Consider the following 19,746-nt stretch of genomic DNA (forward strand, 5'->3'; position numbering starts at 1 on the left):
TGTGACCACACACCATGCAATGGCCAACAGGAGAGTTCAGTGATCACCTTGATCAGAGGTGTGCCAAAGATGTGAATGTTTTCTTTTTTCCAGAATCAAATTTAAGGCTGTAGGAAATGTAACATTAGACCAATGAGAGTCGCTCCAGCAATGCCATACAGTAGCTATCATACAGTATAATAAACTTATATTTAAACTACTAACAAGCTGACTCAGGAGGATTTTATGTCCATATCAACAATATATCAAACATTCAGCTATTAATTCAGCTCCTGTGGCAGCTGAAGGCAGCCACAGGAGCCAATAAGAACATTTATACATGGAAGTGTCACCAACTGGATGTTGAATGCTTTTACAGGCATGGACAAATGGAATGTAGAAAAAGACAAGTCATGAAGTTTTGCGATGAGCGAATTTGAAGCAGGGAAACTAGAAAAAAAGTCTACAAGTCCAGTCGACCTGCTTCCAGCTCTTGAAAGAAAACGACCTAAATGACGATGATAAGAATGTTGCCGAGGAGAAAGAGTAGATGATCCTGACAGGTGTAGTAACTTGTGGCAACAAATGGTGTCATATTCCATTTTAAATTTAGTACAGTGCACAAAACAATAATACAGGAGGACGTCTGTGATGACTACATAAGCAGAGATTTGTAGTCAGATTTATTTTCTAGAGAAATCTGCACCGGCAACAGGCTATATATGTATATATATTCTGTTTAATTTTAAAATCCCAATTAAGAACCCTGTAGGAGGTGGGGGTGAGGGGTGGTGTGGGATAACAAAAGAAAAGCTGTCCCAGAGATGGGTGTTGGTGGGGGGTGGGAATGGGGAGAGTGGGGGGGGGGTAATTATTTTGAAGGGTATTAAGTCATCAGATTTACTTTTATCTTGATTGCATTGTGGAAGTCGTGCATAATTAATGGAGGGAGCTTATTAGGAAAAGATGATTAGGCAAATTACACAGGTGTCGGATGCATTTTTCATGATGAATTTTGCCAGGACAATCCTAGATTTCCATCTGTTCTGCTCCTATCAGAATGTCACTTCGGGGAAAATTAATACGACACAATAAAAGGAAACTGCGAGCTGGCAAAAAAAGAGAGAGAAAATAAAAAGTCTAAATAAGACTTAAGAGTCTGTGCTGAAATAAACATGAACAGGGAATTGCCATTTTTAGAAACATGCTAATCATCACCAAGCTTTTGTCAACTGGGATATAAGCTGGTACATTTTTAATGGACACTGGAAATGATATCTTACACTAAACAAAAAGATGATTTTTGCCCTTTACTTTAGGCCTCACTGTAGATATAATTAAGAGTCATTTTTATTTGATGCATATCTATTAAATGATGATGCTTTCACGTTCACTAGAAATTTTTCAAAAGACTCTGACCTTCCTTCTCGTGCTAAGTCTCTTCCTTTCTCTTCCTTTCATCAACACTGCATTTAGAAAAGAATTTACACTTTTACATTTCTTTTTTTCCCCCTGCTGTCATTGTGCAAATCAAACTGTGCAGGGATCAAAGCAACCAGAGACACGTCAGAAAAAAAAAAAATTAAAACACTGGGGCTCCTCTGCAGGCTCAGTCCATCCCCACCTTCCTTTCAAATGATCAAACCTCATCAGCTCCTGCATTATTGAAAGGAAATCTCACTTCTTGGCTCAGTGTGACCACCAAGTCTTCTTGGTGTGGTCCTCTTCTGCTTGTCTTTATTGAGGCTCCCAGAGGAGTACTTCAAGGCCCCCTCAGATCATTAGGTTTTCAGGCAGTTGGGTTTTCACCCCTTGCACCTGTGAACCATCTTCATAAATTCCATCCTCCCACAAGCAAATCAACAATGCTGCTTGTGCTGCTTTCCTGTCTCTGCCTTTTTGTTGATTTTTTTTCTACCTCATGTTTGAACAGGACACCGTGAGGTTTTTTTCATTTGTTTGTTTAACAGACAGCTCAAAAATTCAAGATAACAAAGTCCTCCAAACATAATCTAAAACCACAATAGGTATACTGTGACTACTTTTCTTTCTTTCCATGTGATATCATGCTTAGGAGCAGGAAGAGGATTTTGTTAATGACCTACTTGGAAGAGCAGCAGTGAAAGCAGTGAAAATAGAATTTAAGGACTTTGGCTTGAGTGTGGGATTAATCAAGCATCTGCAAAGAAGGTGGCAAACCCTTTTTTTGATTGTCATGTGACTTTCTGGCCATTCCTAGATTACCTCTGAGTCACTCTGGATAATGCTGCAATGAGGATGATGATGAGGAGGAGGAGGAGGAGGAGGAGGAGGAGTGTGACAGATAGAGGAGGAAGGCTGAGTGGACAGACGTTTGACCTGAGAGAGGAGAAATTGGATTTGGCTCCCGTCCCCTGGTGTTGGTGGCGGATGGTGACAGGCTTGGTAAACTAGCTGCACGCATGCACACGCATACTATTACACCTCCCTTCCATGCCATTCCCATTTAATTTTCTGCAAAGCATGAAATTAAAGCTATTTATAACCAGGCTGATAATTGCATTTGACTTATTTAATCACTATTAGGTTTCTGCATTTTATGATATAATGTCACAGTATTAATTAAACTATCTCTGGCAGGCTGGCTGCTTGGACACCCGTGCTGTGTATTCACTTCTCTCATGTGTTCAAACAGCAACTCAAGACTGAGATGACCACCTGATGACAACATTAGGTCCGGCCCGATGATTGACTGCAGAGTTGCCATTAACACCACCTGTGATTACACTTGTAATCTGTTGTAATTTGACTTGGACATATTCCCCAATTTGATTGTGAGCCTTAAGGGTGGATATGTTAAAGTTAGACATAGACGGATCATGTCACCTTTAAAATGTCTCGGTGTCTGTTTAATGGCTAATTATATTACCAAAGCAAAATCCAGACTGGTGGAAGTCCTCTGTCACCTTGGAGGAATTAATGATTGAATTATGAATCAAAAGTCCCCCGAGGGGAGTAAAGGAAAGTTGAGATCTAATGATACTTTAGGAAAAAAAAAATGAATGTGAAAATGTACCCTCTAGGTATTGCGCACTGAGACCTAACTTATGGGTAAGAAAGAAGAAGTTGGTGAATTATTTAGCGATGATATATACTCAATAATAAATAGGTAATAAATAATATATAAAAGCTTGTCTTGATTAAGGTGTGTGTATTCTCCTCCCCTGACACAGACAGACTCATGTAGCAGTGTTTGTGCAGTCCTCCTTCCTCCTCATATTCAACATTTCCACTTCGTGTAACACACTTGAAAAGGCACTGGCTCTTTGCTGGAGGGATGGTGTATAGAAAGGAGCCAAAGGAACGCCTTGCCTATGGCATTGGCTCAGGGCATAGTTGGAAGCCGGGACCACCCCAGATGATCATTCATGTTTCATAGTGGAAAGGCTGAGAGTGTAAAAGTGTCCCACTTGAGTGAATTGTGGTTATGGCAACAGAAAATTGTGGAGACCTGTAATTAATACCTTGTGGATATTTCTCTCTTTTTTTTCCTTCTCCCCCCACCTCTGTGGATTGATTAAATCATGCAAATCACTCCTAATTATCAGATTCCCCACAGGATGATTTGTGTTTCAGAGCTGACTCCAAATGTCATGAATGAGTGTTTGTGGCACACCAGCATTGACTCTTAACTCTGCTGGAGACAGATGGGATTGAACTATGTATGCAGCTCTTCTTCCAAATGAGCAAACCAGCCAGGCAAATCCAATACTGAAGCCATTTATCACTGTGTTGATATTGGCCTTTCAATAAACTCATGTAGCGACTAGTCAGGGGCTCACTGGAACACATATGATAGAAGCTAACACTAACTTAACTTAAAGGTAGGGTAGGAGATTTCATTCTGATGCACTTTTTGTTAAATTAGTGTAACTTCTCTTTACAATCCGATAGCAACCGATTAGTTCAGCAGTTTCACTTTAAAACGAAGAATATGAATCATCTGTGGAAGCTATAAAATGCTAAAAACATCAGCCAATCCTGCGAGGCGCCTCTGCGCGGTTGTCACTGGTTGTCACTCTCTTCCTGCTCTGTGCGCACCAGAGAGGTACGTGCATGATGGCCGAAGTCACAGACTGGTTGGGAGGCGTGGCTTCGGGGTGAACTCCGAGAGAACGGGGCGTGTGTTTACTTTCAAAATCTGGCTGACTCTCACTGAGTTTTCAAAATCTCCTATCCTACCTTTAATAGCTTCAGAGGTGTGGGTCGGTCAAAGCTGTAACGAAACATGCATAGTGAAGCAGATCAGACACCAACGACTAACCAAGTAATTTGATGATTCATTTGAACTATGATTTTGGGGAATGTGCTGTTAAATATTTTTTGTTAAACATAAAAAAATCAATTTCTGTTATTCAACATATTAAAATATAAAAATCGATATTGAATCCAAAATCCCGTTCTAAGCAAAAATATAAAGATCATATGAGCGACAGGACTTTTTCACTACTATGAAAGCATACTATATAATAGAGTTTCTTTAACCATACAAATAAAAAGCTTTCATTCCTTGATATGCTCACTTGTTTTTTTTATATGGACTCTGTGTTAATAAATATTCTGCACACACACCTCCAGCTGAGGAGACAATAAACTAAAGGGTAAATGTAAAGTGTAAATAGTACACATGGCCTTTAAAACAATGTTAAGGTGAGAGCATCGGTACTCCTTCAAGGCCAGGACAGTAAAGGTTGCACACCTCTGTGCTGGCAGAGCCCTCATAGTTCTGACAGTCCCTCACCACACAGCTCTCCCATTGGCAAAGCACAGAATGTTTAGTAAAGTGCTACATCTGACCTTTTCTCACCCACTCAGATATATATATATATATATATATATATATATATATAGATAGATAGATATGTGTGTGTGTGTTTGTATGGGCCGGATGGTGATGTTGATTGTTGGCTGAGGGTCATAGGTACAAGTTAAGGGTGAATGGCCCTCTGAGGCTTTGCTTTGCTCTTGGCTAAAAGTGCACCCAAACTAAAAAGACATACTGACAAAACTCATTAATATACTTTATCTGCAGCAAATTGTTCAAATATGTTTAAGGCAAAAACAAAAACAAAAAAGTCAAAATATAGAAAACAAACAGTGAATTTTCAAAAATGAATATGCATGCAGGAAATAAGACAGGAATGGTGACAACACCGACAAACCGACACAGACAAAGGGGGAGCGCAAGACTTAAAAACAAAAGGATAACGAGACACAAGTGAAGACAATCAGGCCGGAGCAGGTAATTAACAATGGAGGCAAGTGAAACAGACGGAGACACGCGGGACTTTCAAAATAAAACAGGAAATACAAGGAAAACAAATCTCAAAAAGCAGGAAACTAAATAAACCTGAAAAACAACTGAGACAGAAAGGACAATAGAGAAAACCAAACCATACAATAATACAATTGACCAATCTGTACAAGTCTACTACCCCAGTAGTGTCATTTGAGCTGTTTTAATGCTCTCAGGTTACCAAGAACTATAGAAATCCAAACCCACTTATAGATTTGGTGTTTGCTGAAATAAAAATACTTACAGGAACTTATAATATGCGACCAGGCGTTCTGTCCTATGAAGCATTCCCATAAGGGGAGGGAGTCAATAAGGTAAGCATTGTCAGGGGCAATACATTGAGAACATGTGATATTGACTGGAGGATCTGCTGGTGAAACTGTGGAGACATGAATATAATGAGAAATCAAAGTGCTCAAGTGCATTTATTTTCTTTGACATGCAGGGCAGTATGATTGCAAGATCAATAAAAACCCAAAGCACTGAGTAGAGGGTCTTTATTGACTTCACTGTCGGTCCTACGCTGTGGTCCTACATTTCAATCTTTGTTACAGTGTAAATATCAATGTATAATACAGGGAACGCCTTAAAATTAATACAGTCTTTTGGTTGCTGTGCAGCTGAGAAGTATGTTAAGCTTGTTGATCTATGTAACCATTACAGTGTTGTTTGGAGTGAGTTGGCGGGCTCAAAGTTTACACCTGATCTGCTGCATCATACTTTTGCTGAAGATACAACCCCATCTGAAAATGTTTGTGTCAGCGCTTTATGAATGAACACATATTATGCTTTACATATCATGCATGAGCTGTCCCAGAGGTTCTGAAACAGAAGCTCTTGTACTTTCTCCCTGTTAGTAGGAGGGAGAATGTGTGCCATGAGAAGGGTGGTAAGGATCCTTTATGATGGAGGTGGCTCTATATAGAGCCAGGGGGGGATTACTGTTTAGAAAACTATGGATGATTCCTCTGGAAGGTGGTGAGGTATGAGTTTGAAAAGCCTGCCTTACTGCGACTTTTTCTTTTGACAATTACAAGTGGACTTTCGAGGAATATGATTGCCAACCTTCCTGAAATAAATCACCATCACTTTTGTGTTGTCCGCTGTAAGGATGAGGTTATAGATCTGCACTGTGTTGTATGTCCACAGCATGTGTCATCGACAAACCATTACAAACAGAGCATCAGTGAAATGCTGGAGGCCTTTTGATGATTTGATCTGATTTGATGGGAGCTACTCATACACAAAGTACGGTATATGTGAGGGGTCCTTTAGGATCCTGAGAGCAGTTCAAATTATTTGGTGCACACAAAGAGCCGACAAAACTCTAACACGGTGTCCAATGATTTTAGAGCAGATTTTTGTGATGGTGTGTAAGCGTGTCCGATTATGGACACTGATGATGGAAAGAAACCACAACAGATAAATAAGTTGTGTGGGTGGTAAAAGGTCTTAAGAACGTGCATCTTCAGTAAAAACAAAGTCTCTGGTGGATTTTCTTGAGAATCTCCTCAGTGTTGGAGGAAAACTACATCTATTATTTTTGACAATAGACATACTGTCCCATCAGACCATGAGGAGAGGATAAATAGAGCCTTTGGAATATCATTTAGGTGGTAGTGGATGTAGCTCAGATAAGCTTCTAATGATCGTCAACTAAGTAATGTGGTCAGGAATTTCAAAAATAGTGACAGATGGCCTGAGGACATGGGCAATATGCCTGATTTGATTATTTTTTTGAAGTACCGGTAGCTGTGAACATCCGAACAGATGTCCTAACAGCACTGTGACTATCATGGCAGTGGCTGTGGACACAGATGTTTAATCTGTATCAGGAAGATGCTTTAGAAGCCGAATCAGACAACAGAATGTAACTAGTGTTTCTAGCAAGAACAGTGAAGTAGTTGGGGAAGGACACACAATGTAAAACAAGGTTACAAGGGCCATGGGTGACATGATCGCAGCAGGGCCACAGGGCAGATAGTATTGATAATATGGGAAATGTGATCGCCTTTAGTCTGCCCTTTTTTCATTTGGGGAAGAGACGGCAAGGGAGATGAGAGAAATCAGAGGGAGTGTGTAAGGGATCCGCTTAGCATTTTACTATATCCTCCTGCAGTCTTCTGTTCCAATCAGTGAAGCAGCGACAGCCATCCTGTCTTACTGCTGCTTGGCTGCCACTCCACAGTCTATTGATGAGATTTTGAGGCGGCACAGCCCAGCACTTTTTTATTTATTTATTTATCTTTTTTATCTTGATCTGGAGTCAGGTCGTCTGTCCACTTCATCTCCGAAAAATTGGACACCTTGACTCGAATATGAGACCAGGAGAGTATCAGGGAGAGGCAATCGTTTGAGTATCATATCAACTAAATGAATAAAATCCTCTTGCTTTAAGGAAGGAAGGTGAACATGGAGCTAGGGTTTTAAAACCAGACAGATGAATGGTCCCTTTTTTAACTTAATGGTAATGTGCAAATGAATGGTTCCACTTGTCTGTCTGCATTTCATCTGCAGTTTGCACAACCAACATTTTGAAAATTTCATGCTTACTTTGCATTACTAAAAAGCAGGCCTTAGTGCTCTTAATGCATGTTTTACAGAGTTACACTTCATTGAAAAACTGTTTGGAATGATAAAATTCATTGGGTAGAAATTACTAGGGATGTCCAGATCCGATCATGTGATCAGAAATCGGGCCGATTACATGGTTTATGACTCGATTTGAATCGGACGTTACCTCCCAAACAGGACTCACACATTAACACATTAATTCAGCATAGGATGACTTTCTGGCTTGTTGTCTAGAGGTATGATTGTTGCTTTGGGTGTGAGAGGTCCTGGGTTCAAGATGAGCTGTTTCCTTTGCTATATTTCCCAGACTGGGATGGATGAAGTATTTATAGTCTGTAGGCAAGCAATAACAGGTAAAATTCATTTTAGTAACATTTATACAGATTAAAAATTGCAATTAACTACGAGATTCTGAGATTAATCCCAATTAAAAATTTTAATTGTTTGACAGCCAAAATAGCACAAATGATCGCAATGAGTGACCTGCCATTCACCTTTGTAGAGAACCCTAAAAGTATCGGATGTGGACTCGGTATCGGCAGATACTCAAAATCAAAACCTGATGAAAAACCTGATCGGGACATCCCTAGAAATTACCAACAAGAAAAACAGTGTGTTTTTCTGATCATATAAAGTGTGCACTATGGTATAAAAACAGCACAGTTACAGAAAGAGACTGCAGATGTATTTGCTGATATGTTAAATGTATGTTTTACACACACACACATTTTTGAATGTGTACAATTTAAAATTGTTTACGATAGCTTCTGAGGAAAATAGACCGTTAATCCCAGGTCCACACACACACACACAGTTCTTTACTTTCAACATGGCCCCCACTATATCTTAAGTAATGAGGCCCAATTTGACTCAATTAGGGGATGTTTGTGTTGATGGTTATTGAGTATGTGTGTTGTTGGGCTCACTGGACATCCCTCTGGGACTCCTCGAGGCCACAGTGTGGATAATTAGAGTTCATGTGAGAGGGTTAACCCACCTCAGTGGACGCATGAGAGAAAGACAGCTCACTGCTGCACCTCGCTTTTGATGTCTGCGGACCTCTCTCTCCCCACTATCTACCTGAATGTCAACCAATTGGGACAGTGGAAGGGCTTGACATTATGTCTGCGGGTTATCATTATATGTATTTTTTTTTACCTGATCGATTGGCTCTGGTCTGCAGTGGTGCTTCTGGGGATAACTGTCACTGCTAGTTAGGGATTGACCAGTGGGTATCATTAAGTACGAGAGCGCCTGCTTGGGGGAGGCTTTGTTGTGGGGAGGGGTTGTGAAGAAGCCAAGCCTTTTTCTTTTAGCCTCCTGGACTTAGTTGACCTTTCACTTAAGGAGCAGCTGGAGCCGAGAGATATTTAATTGAATGGAGTCTTCAGATGTATTTTGGAGAGAGCAGAGAAGATACCGCCGGCTCAAGACCAGGGAAGAGCGGGGAGACAGAGGAGAGTGTGGGGGGAGAGAGTTTGCTTGACCTTCAAAGCCTAATTGATAGGCTTTTCATAGACCTTGTTTGAGATGTGCGTGGTCCCTGTTGTTCAGCAGCCCCTTACAACTCCTGCACAAGTACAAAGTCAACCGCAGGTATGGAGCCCCCAGTGGCCCACCACAATCAATAGCAGCAGGCTCAGCTAACGAGAGCTGCAGTCACTCCGGCTTTAACAGGCCCCATTAAGAGGCAGCGCCCTAACCTAATTCCACTGGCTCACTCATTAATGTGCTGCAGTACAGAGCAACAGTAACATTATGAAAACAGGCTGGATAATAAGTGATGTTTATATTGGGCAGGAGAAGTGAAAATGTAACAGCAAAATGATGTGTCTGCTGTTTGATTGATTAGGGAAAAAAACAGAGTTAAGATACGAGCAGATACATCAAAACAAAAGTAGCCTTGCAGTGCTTGTTACTTTACTCTCCACATAAAATTCCTCCCTCTATCTCCATTTCTTCTCTGTCTTGGGCCTCACTTTTTATTTTAGCTCAGTGAATTGATAGAATTATACACAAGGTGATGGGTTGATACAGGAGGGTAAAGCAGATTAATGACAATTCAGTTTTGTTTACGAGGGCAGAGCTGTGAGGTAAAAAAAACAAAGACTGAAGCTTAGTGTCTGCTGGCGACAAGGGAAGTTTAGGAGAAATCTGTAGCCTTATTGTCTTTGAAAAGCGATTTAATTACAGCTTCATCCACCCCCTATCTCCCTTGCTTCGTCTCTGCGGAGCCAGCAGGGATACCCAGGCTCTGACAGTAAGGCAGTGGCGTTGAACGCACCAAAAAAAAAAAAAAAGAAGATTTTTCAGGGATCATGTATGGGGACTAACTGATAAGCAGCTAATTTTGTGTACTTATGGGAGCAAAAGATCGCAGAGCCAACACAACCCCTGCCCACCGCCACCACCCCTTTTTCCCACCTCTCCCGGAATTCCTCCAGCCGAGAGGATGAAAGCAGGGAGCGGAGCCCAGATCTGAGGCTGTTTCACCCATTAATGCTGATCTCCAAAATTAAAGATTTATACCACTTGATAGAGCTCACCAGCAGCAGCAGCACACACATACCGGATAAAGGAGGGTGTGTGTGGGGGTGGGCGGTTGGAGTTGGGGGGGTAGGTGGGGAGCGTTCTCCTTTAAGGCTTTCTTTAAAGTATTTGAATGGGAAAGGGAGGTGGGGAAGACACAATCATGAAGAACCACTTTTCAGCTAATTGGAATCTCTTGAATAAGTTACCACTGAATGATGTTTAATTTGGGAAACGAGTGATCTTTCCGACACTTTGATGGGAAATTAAAGAAGATAGGACCCATCAACTCAGTCAGGATCTAAAACAGACAGTTTTTTTTTCATCGTTTGCATGCTGATGGATTCAACATAACTCAAGGCCTCACACAGTCCAACAACCTACTAAATAATAAAGTCTACATTGTTTATTTAATAAATACTGTGAGCAAAAGTTTGCCTATAAATCTGTTAAAAATACAAAGCAAACACCTCATGTAACTATAAAAATGGCTATATAGTACAGTATACAGTATAGTAGGTATTGCCCCACTTAATAGCAGTTAAATCATGTTAAATCCTTCTTTTTCTAATCTGTTGTCAGTCCACCATTTGAACCAGTATTTGCATTTGTTAATGTTCATGTGATCATACTGAAACGTCAACTTGTATTTCAACTTTCCAATGATGGCCTTACATTATCTTCAAACACTCATTGTGTGATGCAAACGTAATCGTTCAGTGACCACAAACTGCAACACAGTCCCTGGCACTGTGAAGCAACAGCAAACATCCACCACTTTGTCTCCACAGCTGGACTGGTCTTTGGTCTGGACTATATACATCTACTGTTAGCGTGACTTTGGCCTGATCTGAAGTATGTTCATTAGCAAATCAGAGGAAATTGAAGCTTTTAGGGTTAGAGCACTGAGTGCTAAGGCCCTATACTGCATCTGAGTGGGGTCTAAGATCTTTATAAAACCCTTATGGGTAAGAATGGAGAGTGCTTCAGATCTTGGTTTTCTGACACAATACATTTCAAAAAGACCACAAGAACCCTTACAAAAGGTTAAAAATAATAAAGGCTAGTGGGCACTTTCCCTGTCTGTAAAGAACATGTGATATGGCTGTATGTAAATATACCAGCCACCTGCGTGGCAGGTTTTTTAGCACAGGGTGAGACAGAAGAATATAAAAAACCTAATATTTAAATATATAAAGCTGGGCATGCGCTGTGCGTTTTTTTTTCAGTTTTGATCCTGACCCAAAGGGCAAGCAACGTCGCAGCAATCAGATGAGCACATAAGGCAATAACAAACATGGCGACTACCACGCGTCATTGTACAGAGCTGATGGAGGCTAGGTTTTAAAAAGTACGTAAAAATTGACTTAAGTACAGTAATGAAGTACAAATTCTTGCATTCCACCACTGCGGTGTTCAAATCTGCTGCACTATTATTGTTGTTTCAGTCTTTTTATTACAAGTCTTCATTCATCAAGAGTTGTCCAATGATTGTGACATGACTATGCATATCAAACAAATGGAATATATAAACAAATATCTAAATTATCCACAAAGCAATACAGTGTCTAACGCTCATTGTTTTATTCATATCTTTTTTTTTTCTTCAAAAATATGAGCAGACTATCATGGGACATCATCTGTGCAGGCTCAGTGGATCTATGACAAACATCTTATTAACCATGACCTTGAAACTCCACGTTCAGATTAGCCTGCCAATCAAAAGCCAGTCTCCACCCATGCTCATTAGGCATTATAGGCTATAGAAAGAGAATACTCCACATGCACTTCCTTCTTCATCATTGACACCAGAAAAAACAACAACAAAACAATCAAAGGTTGGTCAGGCCAGTAAGTGAAGGTTAACCCCAGCTAGAGGGTGTGTCAGCAGTATTCGCCGGACAAGGCCTGGGAGGGCAGAAGACTCGTGGGAGCCCCACTGAAAGAGAACACTCTTTGTGAATGTTTAATCAAAGGGACGATCTGGCATGTTGTTAGTTTTTCACACTGTTCACCTCTTTTCTACACTTACTGTACATTCTTCAGAAAGATCAAACCACTACTACTCCAGGAAATACAATCTGTTGCCAAATTTGATTAGGAGCATCAAAATGAATTTGACCCATAAAATGTATCCCAAGATAATGAAACATTCACAAATCTTTGATGATATGTCTCTAATTAGACATATGGGGAGGAAAAAAACGTCGTGCTACTTACAGTCATTTCCATACATTTAAATGTGAGATGTTTAGAATGCTGAACATCTCGTCACATTCAGCTCTGATTTTTTTTTATTTAGAAGATATGGTATATATATATATATATATATATATATATATATTTGAGTCAAATGAATTAAAAGAAGCAGTTAATAAATTAAAATTTCTAAAATTGGTTATTAAACTAAAAAATCCTACAATATGTGTTTGTGTGTAGTATGAAGGTATACTGAAGCTGTAGCAGGTAAACAGAATGATTTGTTATGGCCATCCTACTCACTGAAGTGATTTGAGAGATGTGTAATTTATTTCAATTGTTTTTTGACATTTGGAGAACGCCTTCTGCCGTGACTGTGCCTGAGCTCTCTGGCCAGTAATTATTCAATTACACAAGCTTAATGGACACCCTGTGCTGTCTTTTATAGGTTGATTTATTGGGTAATTGCGCTGCCTCTGAACAGCCACTTCACCCTTTGCTATTGAACGTCTGTGCTTGTTCACAGGGTACTTGTCAGTTCCTACAACAATAGAAAGGACAAAGATTTCAACATGTTTTCCATTGCAGCTGTTGATTGTTGTAAGCCTTTCATACATGAAGCGCAACGAGTGCTTTGGTCTTTTTGCAGCAACTTTCCAAGTTGTTGTTGAATCCATGAAGCACCATTGAAAACACAGAGAGACTCTAACACATGGGTGTGACAAAGTGGACTTGAACTCAGAAAGATTATTATCATGCATTGCCAAAACAGCCATATTCAAATTAGTTAGTCCTAATAAAAAATATAAAATCACACAACTGAGGACATTGCAACACAACATGAATACAAATACAACAGGGCAATAATAGGAACGTGTTGATCTGACTTGAAAAATGTGCACCAGCAGCAAAGTGGAACTGAATTCAAAATAAATACTGATTTGATTATATCTGCTCAATTTGTTCATTTATTTTTTTTTGGGATGTGATGATAAAATGTGAAACTCTACGCTGATCAAACTATGACCTCTTTCATGTTCATATTCCAGGTATGGTAAAGGCCATTGCTTATAAATCATTTTAATCTGCTTGCACACTTCCCAGTACACTTTAGGCTGAGCCGTTGGGGTCAAAAAGTTTTGTGATGTTAAACTTTATGTGTGTATGTTATTGCGAGATCCTGAGAAGTCTTGCAAAACTTGGTGCCTTAGTATAACTATCTTAACTGTTCTCGAGATCTTGCAAAAGTATCTCAGAATTGTACAGTTTTGCTGAATCTGGTACTTTTGTCATGTGCCTTTAAATGTGTGTTCAACATGTGACAAGATTTGTCTCCAGTGGAGCCATGAGCTGATGATCCGCTTAGAATCAAATGTCTTTTTTATTTCACATCTTTAATATTTGACGACCATAGCACTGTCTATAGTATCCTCAATATACAAACACAATCATTAAATCCACTCTGTCCTCGGTCCCACACTAGTTAGCATGTGTACTTGCGTTTGGATTATAAACATGTACTTACAGTGATAAATCACGGCAGTGCACATCGTGGTTGCATTAACCATGTTGCAGAGTTTACATATAGTCATCCCTCACTATCCATAACAAAGCTCTTAGTGCAAGTTCATCCAGGAACACTCTGTTCTCTTCATCATTGATTAAAGGACACCATTCACCAATCTTTTCTCTATCCACCTCTGAGATATCTCCCTCTCCACCTTTTTCCCACTCTCCCTCATTTTTTCTCTCTTGCCCCTCGCTCTCCCACTCTGGCCAGGTGATTAATAGAGAGCGCCTCCCTCACCAATCAGCTGTCAGTCTGTCCCTCACCTACCCAATCATGGCTTAGCAAAAAATTTGAAAGTCTTTCGTCCCTCCTCCACCCCAGGCACCACCAGTTTTTATGCAAGCTCAAGGCCTCCTCTCACCTCCTGTTTCCTTTTCCTAATATAGGAAACATTTGTCTCACCCAGTGTTCAAAGCTTGGTCTGTCAAACTTCTTCCAGGCTACACTGATTGTTCCTTTTAGCTTGCAGGAGACACGCATTTTGTTCATTCTTGGTATACCTGTGTCCTTTTGGATAAAGACCTACAGTAAAAAAAAGAAAGACAATTTTTTTTGTTAATTCTTTTCTCTATAGCTCTTATAACCTGTTCCCAGAAAGATCTTTATCTTGCTGAATTGCAACACGCAGTGAAACAACGTCCCCTTTAGCCTCTTCACGCTTTATACAAACGTCTGGAAATAAGCAACATCATTTTAGCTTTGATTTGCACTACGGTTAAAATAAATTAATTCCACCTTGTAGCAATCTGCAGCGAAAGCCTGTCAATAATTACTCACTCAAAACTTTAATCCCTGTTATTTCCATAAAGCACCAGCTTATCATTTCGGTCTGTCCTGGCCTATGTAATAGTACCTGAACAGCAGGGCTGTTGTGTGTTTCTGAAACTAAATCATACTCCTCCATTTCCACAGTACCAACTTTATCTCCTACACAGTTTTAATGACTTGCAGGAAAAGAAAAAAGTTTTCTCCAGCACACAACTCTTTAAAATAATAAATCACAAGATTTCTGTTCGTGTTAATTGACATTTGACAACAGCATTTGCATAATGATTCAAAACAGCCTCAAGGGAGATGCTTAAGAGGAGGGAACATTATGGATTTGCTAATTAGTCATTGCCAATTCCTCCGTGTTGTTGCAGTCGTTAGTCTTGGAGAACTAACTTGATCAGACAACCATAGCTTTATGACAGTCGTCATCACTATTCAATCATCATTATTGCTGCTTTTCTTGGTGGCACAAATTACCATGTTCTAATGTTCCTGACAAAACTTCATGTTTTAAATCAGAATGTACATTATAATCCAGTGATTTTTTTCTTTTTGTTTTGTCAGGTTTATTTATGGAGATACTTCCAGACATTTTCAGCAAATAAAAGACATTCAAAGGTCTAATTACTTTATATCAACAGTAAAGGTTTGTGCATGTCTACAGTTCTACAGTTGCTGTATGTTTTAGGTTCAGGTGAACCCAGAGACAAAAACAACAAGTCCAGACAAAAGAGTGAGCTTTAATACAGGGATTAATAAAGTAAATCTCAATCTTAATCTTAATCTTAAAGGTAGGGTAGGAGATTTCATTCTGATGCACTTTTTGTGTTATTTAGTGTAACTTCTCTTCACAATCTGATAGCAACCAATTAGTTCGGCAGTTTCGCTTTAAAACGAAGAATATGAATCATCTGTGGAAACTATAAAACGCTAAAAACATCAGCCAATCCTCCGGGTGGATCCTGCGCGGAGGATTGGCTGATTGTCACTCTCTTCCTGCTCTGTGCGCACCAGAGAGGTTCGTGCTTGATGGCCGAAGTGACAGACCACAGCTTGTCTTCAGGTAATGTGCGTCCATGTGATTGGAAGCCGTGGCTTTGGGCAGAGCTCCGAGAGAAAGGGGCGTGTGTTTACTTTCGAAATCTGGCTGACTGAGTTTTCAAAATCTCCTACCCTACCTTTAATAAATAAACCCAACGAATGTTCTACATGATCCTGCATTACAATGAGTTGTACTTATAATGCACTTAATTCTGTGTAACCCTCCCCTTATGCTGGGTCAATGCTCATTGTGCCTGACAGTGATACATCCAGCACTATTGCCGACAATAACAACCCTGTTGACCAGATGTCACAGTTGTCAGTGTCCTGGTGTCACATTGTGTTTTTGTGTTTAAGGTGCTAAGTTTTGTAAACTGACCCAAGATATCCAATAACCAATGCTATCATTCAGGTTGGCTACCTGTTCATGTACAACTATGTTATTCCATATCATTTTTCTCTCTGAAGTCACTCCACTGCCAGTCTGATACTGGACGCCATTTCTCCTCTTTTCTGTTCCTCCTTCTGCCCTTTGGAGGAGACAAATTAGTCGAGGAACCAAATTAGAAAGCCTTATGAAAAATGGCCTGTTTAAATGTAGGAAAACTAGGCTGAATGTTGACTTCAAGTTACTTTGTGAGGTTAATAAGGAAACATAACCATTGGAAAGAGCAACTGCTACGAAAGCTGTGAAATAATTTCAAGGGCATAAAATGGCTCACAATTGGACTAAACATTTCTACTTTCAAAAGCAATTTATTTTCTAATAGCAGACAACATATCTTATGCACACACACACACACACACACACACACACACACACTTCAATTATATAAGAAGAATTTTACATGAATTTGTTTGCAGTATGTTCTACTAAGAACAACTGCACACTAATCCAGCTTTTTAGCACTTGGCTCATATTAAGTTAATAATAAATCAAAAGCAGCAGAGGTGTTTACTCAGCTGAATCCCTGTATTGTGTCTCCATCTCCATGTGCTCCACAGAACCTTTTCCCTGGCACCATGAGCATTAGGCATAGGACGGTTCAGGAAAAAAATCTGAACCGTTTGGTACACGTGTCTCAGTTTAGGGTGTGTGTTTTGTTGGTTCAGGACATGTGCATCCACTTTCATGACCCATGAAAATGGGCTGATGTTTCGGTGGTTTGATGTCATGTTTATGAAGAAGTGTATATGGTGTACACAATAGATTGAGGGGTTGTAGTATAGCGCTTGGTAGGTATATTTTGATCTTGTGACGCTGATCACACTAGTATCATAGTCAGCACTGATACTGATAATGATACTGATACTTGACTATAAGGTCGAGGAGGTGCCAGTAGTGAAACCCGTAGTTCCCTCATGGCCATAAACCCTATCTGCTGTGCTGTTGCCATACTACACATAACATCATGCAGCTTGTAAAGCATTTTTCATGTTTCTTTTTTATCCAGTAAGGAGGAGAATGAGTAGGTGACTGCATATATACACCCAACTGCATGGCCTGGGTGTGCATTGTATCCTGGTAAATTTAGGTACTACTCAAGCTGCAGCCTCCAAGGCTCAGACTTGAAGCCCATGCGGAAATGTCAGAACTTGTAGTTTCACGCAGCAACCGCTGGGGGCTGGCTCCAGAAGCGAGTCTTTTCCCATAGACTCCCATGTTAAAATGGCCAACTTCACAGCAGAAAAAACATGTTTACAGCCTGGTACAAAAAAAAACATTCTGGCCTCAAATGATAGGTTCTCTTCTAGTGTCAATTTTGCGGGGGGTGAATTTTTGAACTCGTTTTTATTATATTCTGACTGTATCACAGCGGGAGTCTCCTGCTTCCACCATCGGCCACCCCCCTCAACTCCACTCATGGTCCCTCTCTTTGTCCATATTTGGAGATTTGGCAGACACTGCCAACATGGTGGTGGTCAGAGCGTCCTGGAACCTCCCACCAAGCCTCAAAACAGCTCTTCAGAAACAAACGGCGTGACATCGTGGAAGCTTTTTACTGTCAATGGTACTACTACTTTGTTTCATTTAGACATATAGCCACATTAGAACACTTGTTAGGTGTGCCCAGAGGACTTCTTCATATACTGTAACCAGAACACTCAGCCTCAGGTCTTCCTCACTTGATACATACCTTTGTGGTCATATTTATGTATTTATCTATTTTGATAAGACTGGGTGCTGCTGCTTGCTTCAGCGTCTGGCCTGCTGTCTGCATTTTTCCCCCCGCACCTCACAGAGGCTTAAAAAAATCCCACTTTAATGCATTAGACTTCCCATTTCACCCAGATAATTACACAATTATCCTGCCTCACTCAAAAAAAAATCCATCCAGGGGTAATTGCTGTGTTGGGCTAGGGGAGTTACCCAGAATCCACTGCAGCAAGGGTCTGGGGGAACGAATCCAGATAAGTCAAGCAGAAAAAAAAGGGAGGAAAAAAGCTGCACGATTTTAATCTTGCCACTTTGCAAGCATTTAAATAGCCTTCATCAGACTCCTGGCTTGCAGCCCTTCCACTAACCTGTTATCAATGCCAAAAATGTCCATTTTAAATGTCAGTGTGAGCACAGAATGGAAACGCAGTAACAGGTGCTCGGCCCGAGGTGAACTGCAGTAATGCCCCCATTATTGGTTTCTCATAGAGCTGTTACATTGTTGCTGCTCAGGACCTAGCATTCTATGGGTAAAATTGTACCTCAATTATTGGCCAAGTAATACACACAGAGGTACATAATAGCCAGCAGAATATGGTATACCAAGGCTACATATGTAACCTGTGAAATATCCTTGATAAAAGTAATTGAATTTTGCTGCGATAAGATAAGCTTGTGGAGCAGTAGAAGCCCTGGGTCCCTACAAAAGAAACATACTGTATGACAGTTGGAAATAATCACACCCATTCCTACCCTACCAAGAATATAGCCATAGGTAAACAACAACAACTGTGATGGAATCAAGTCTGAAATCAGGCTCTCAGTGGCCGAACACTCCTGCCCAAATGGCTATGGATGTCCTGATTACCATGCACACTCTCACAGTCCTTTTAAATGTGCTGAGATGGGCTTTAAATAAGATTCAACACTTTAAACCCCAGCAGACTTAATTAAGGGTGGGACCTAACACATGCAGAGATGAGCAGGGAAAAGCAGAGAAGGAGGAAGGAGCGAGGATTGGATCTGTTGAGGAAAGGAGGACTGGAAATATTGTGTTGTGGGTGGGTGGGTTGTTGGGGGGTGCCTGTGCTTCACTTTTGCCCACAAGCTAATGTCCACATTGACTCCTCTTGTCCCCCTTCATAGCTGTGCACAGACACAGTTTCACGCACCAAGATGGACAAAAAAAAAAAAAAAAACAGCAACATGTCTTAAATTCTTCATTACTTTGCCAAAACTGCCTAAAATATCAAACAATGCAGAGCCGTGGGGGCGGCACATGCTGTTATAGCAGCCCAGTCTCATTTCCATACAGCTTTTACATGTTTCCAAAAGATATGCATAATTACAGGGTTTGTATATAATTGCTCCAACACATTGCCGGGAAAAAGCCAGGTTTGTTCTTTTTTTAACGTTGGCTCTGAGAAAAAAGACTGTGCCTTTTTTTTAACCCCCCCTTCGTTCACCAGTCTGAACAATTAAAACAATGCGCTTGTCTTGGAAAGGAGTTCTGCTCTCATTATCGCCTTCTCTCTCTCTCTCTCCCCACACCCCCATCCCCACCCCCGTCAAACGTTTACTGTTTAAAAT

Source organism: Parambassis ranga, chromosome 2 (genome assembly GCF_900634625.1).
Source record: "Parambassis ranga chromosome 2, fParRan2.1, whole genome shotgun sequence".
NCBI lineage: Eukaryota > Metazoa > Chordata > Actinopteri > Ambassidae > Parambassis > Parambassis ranga.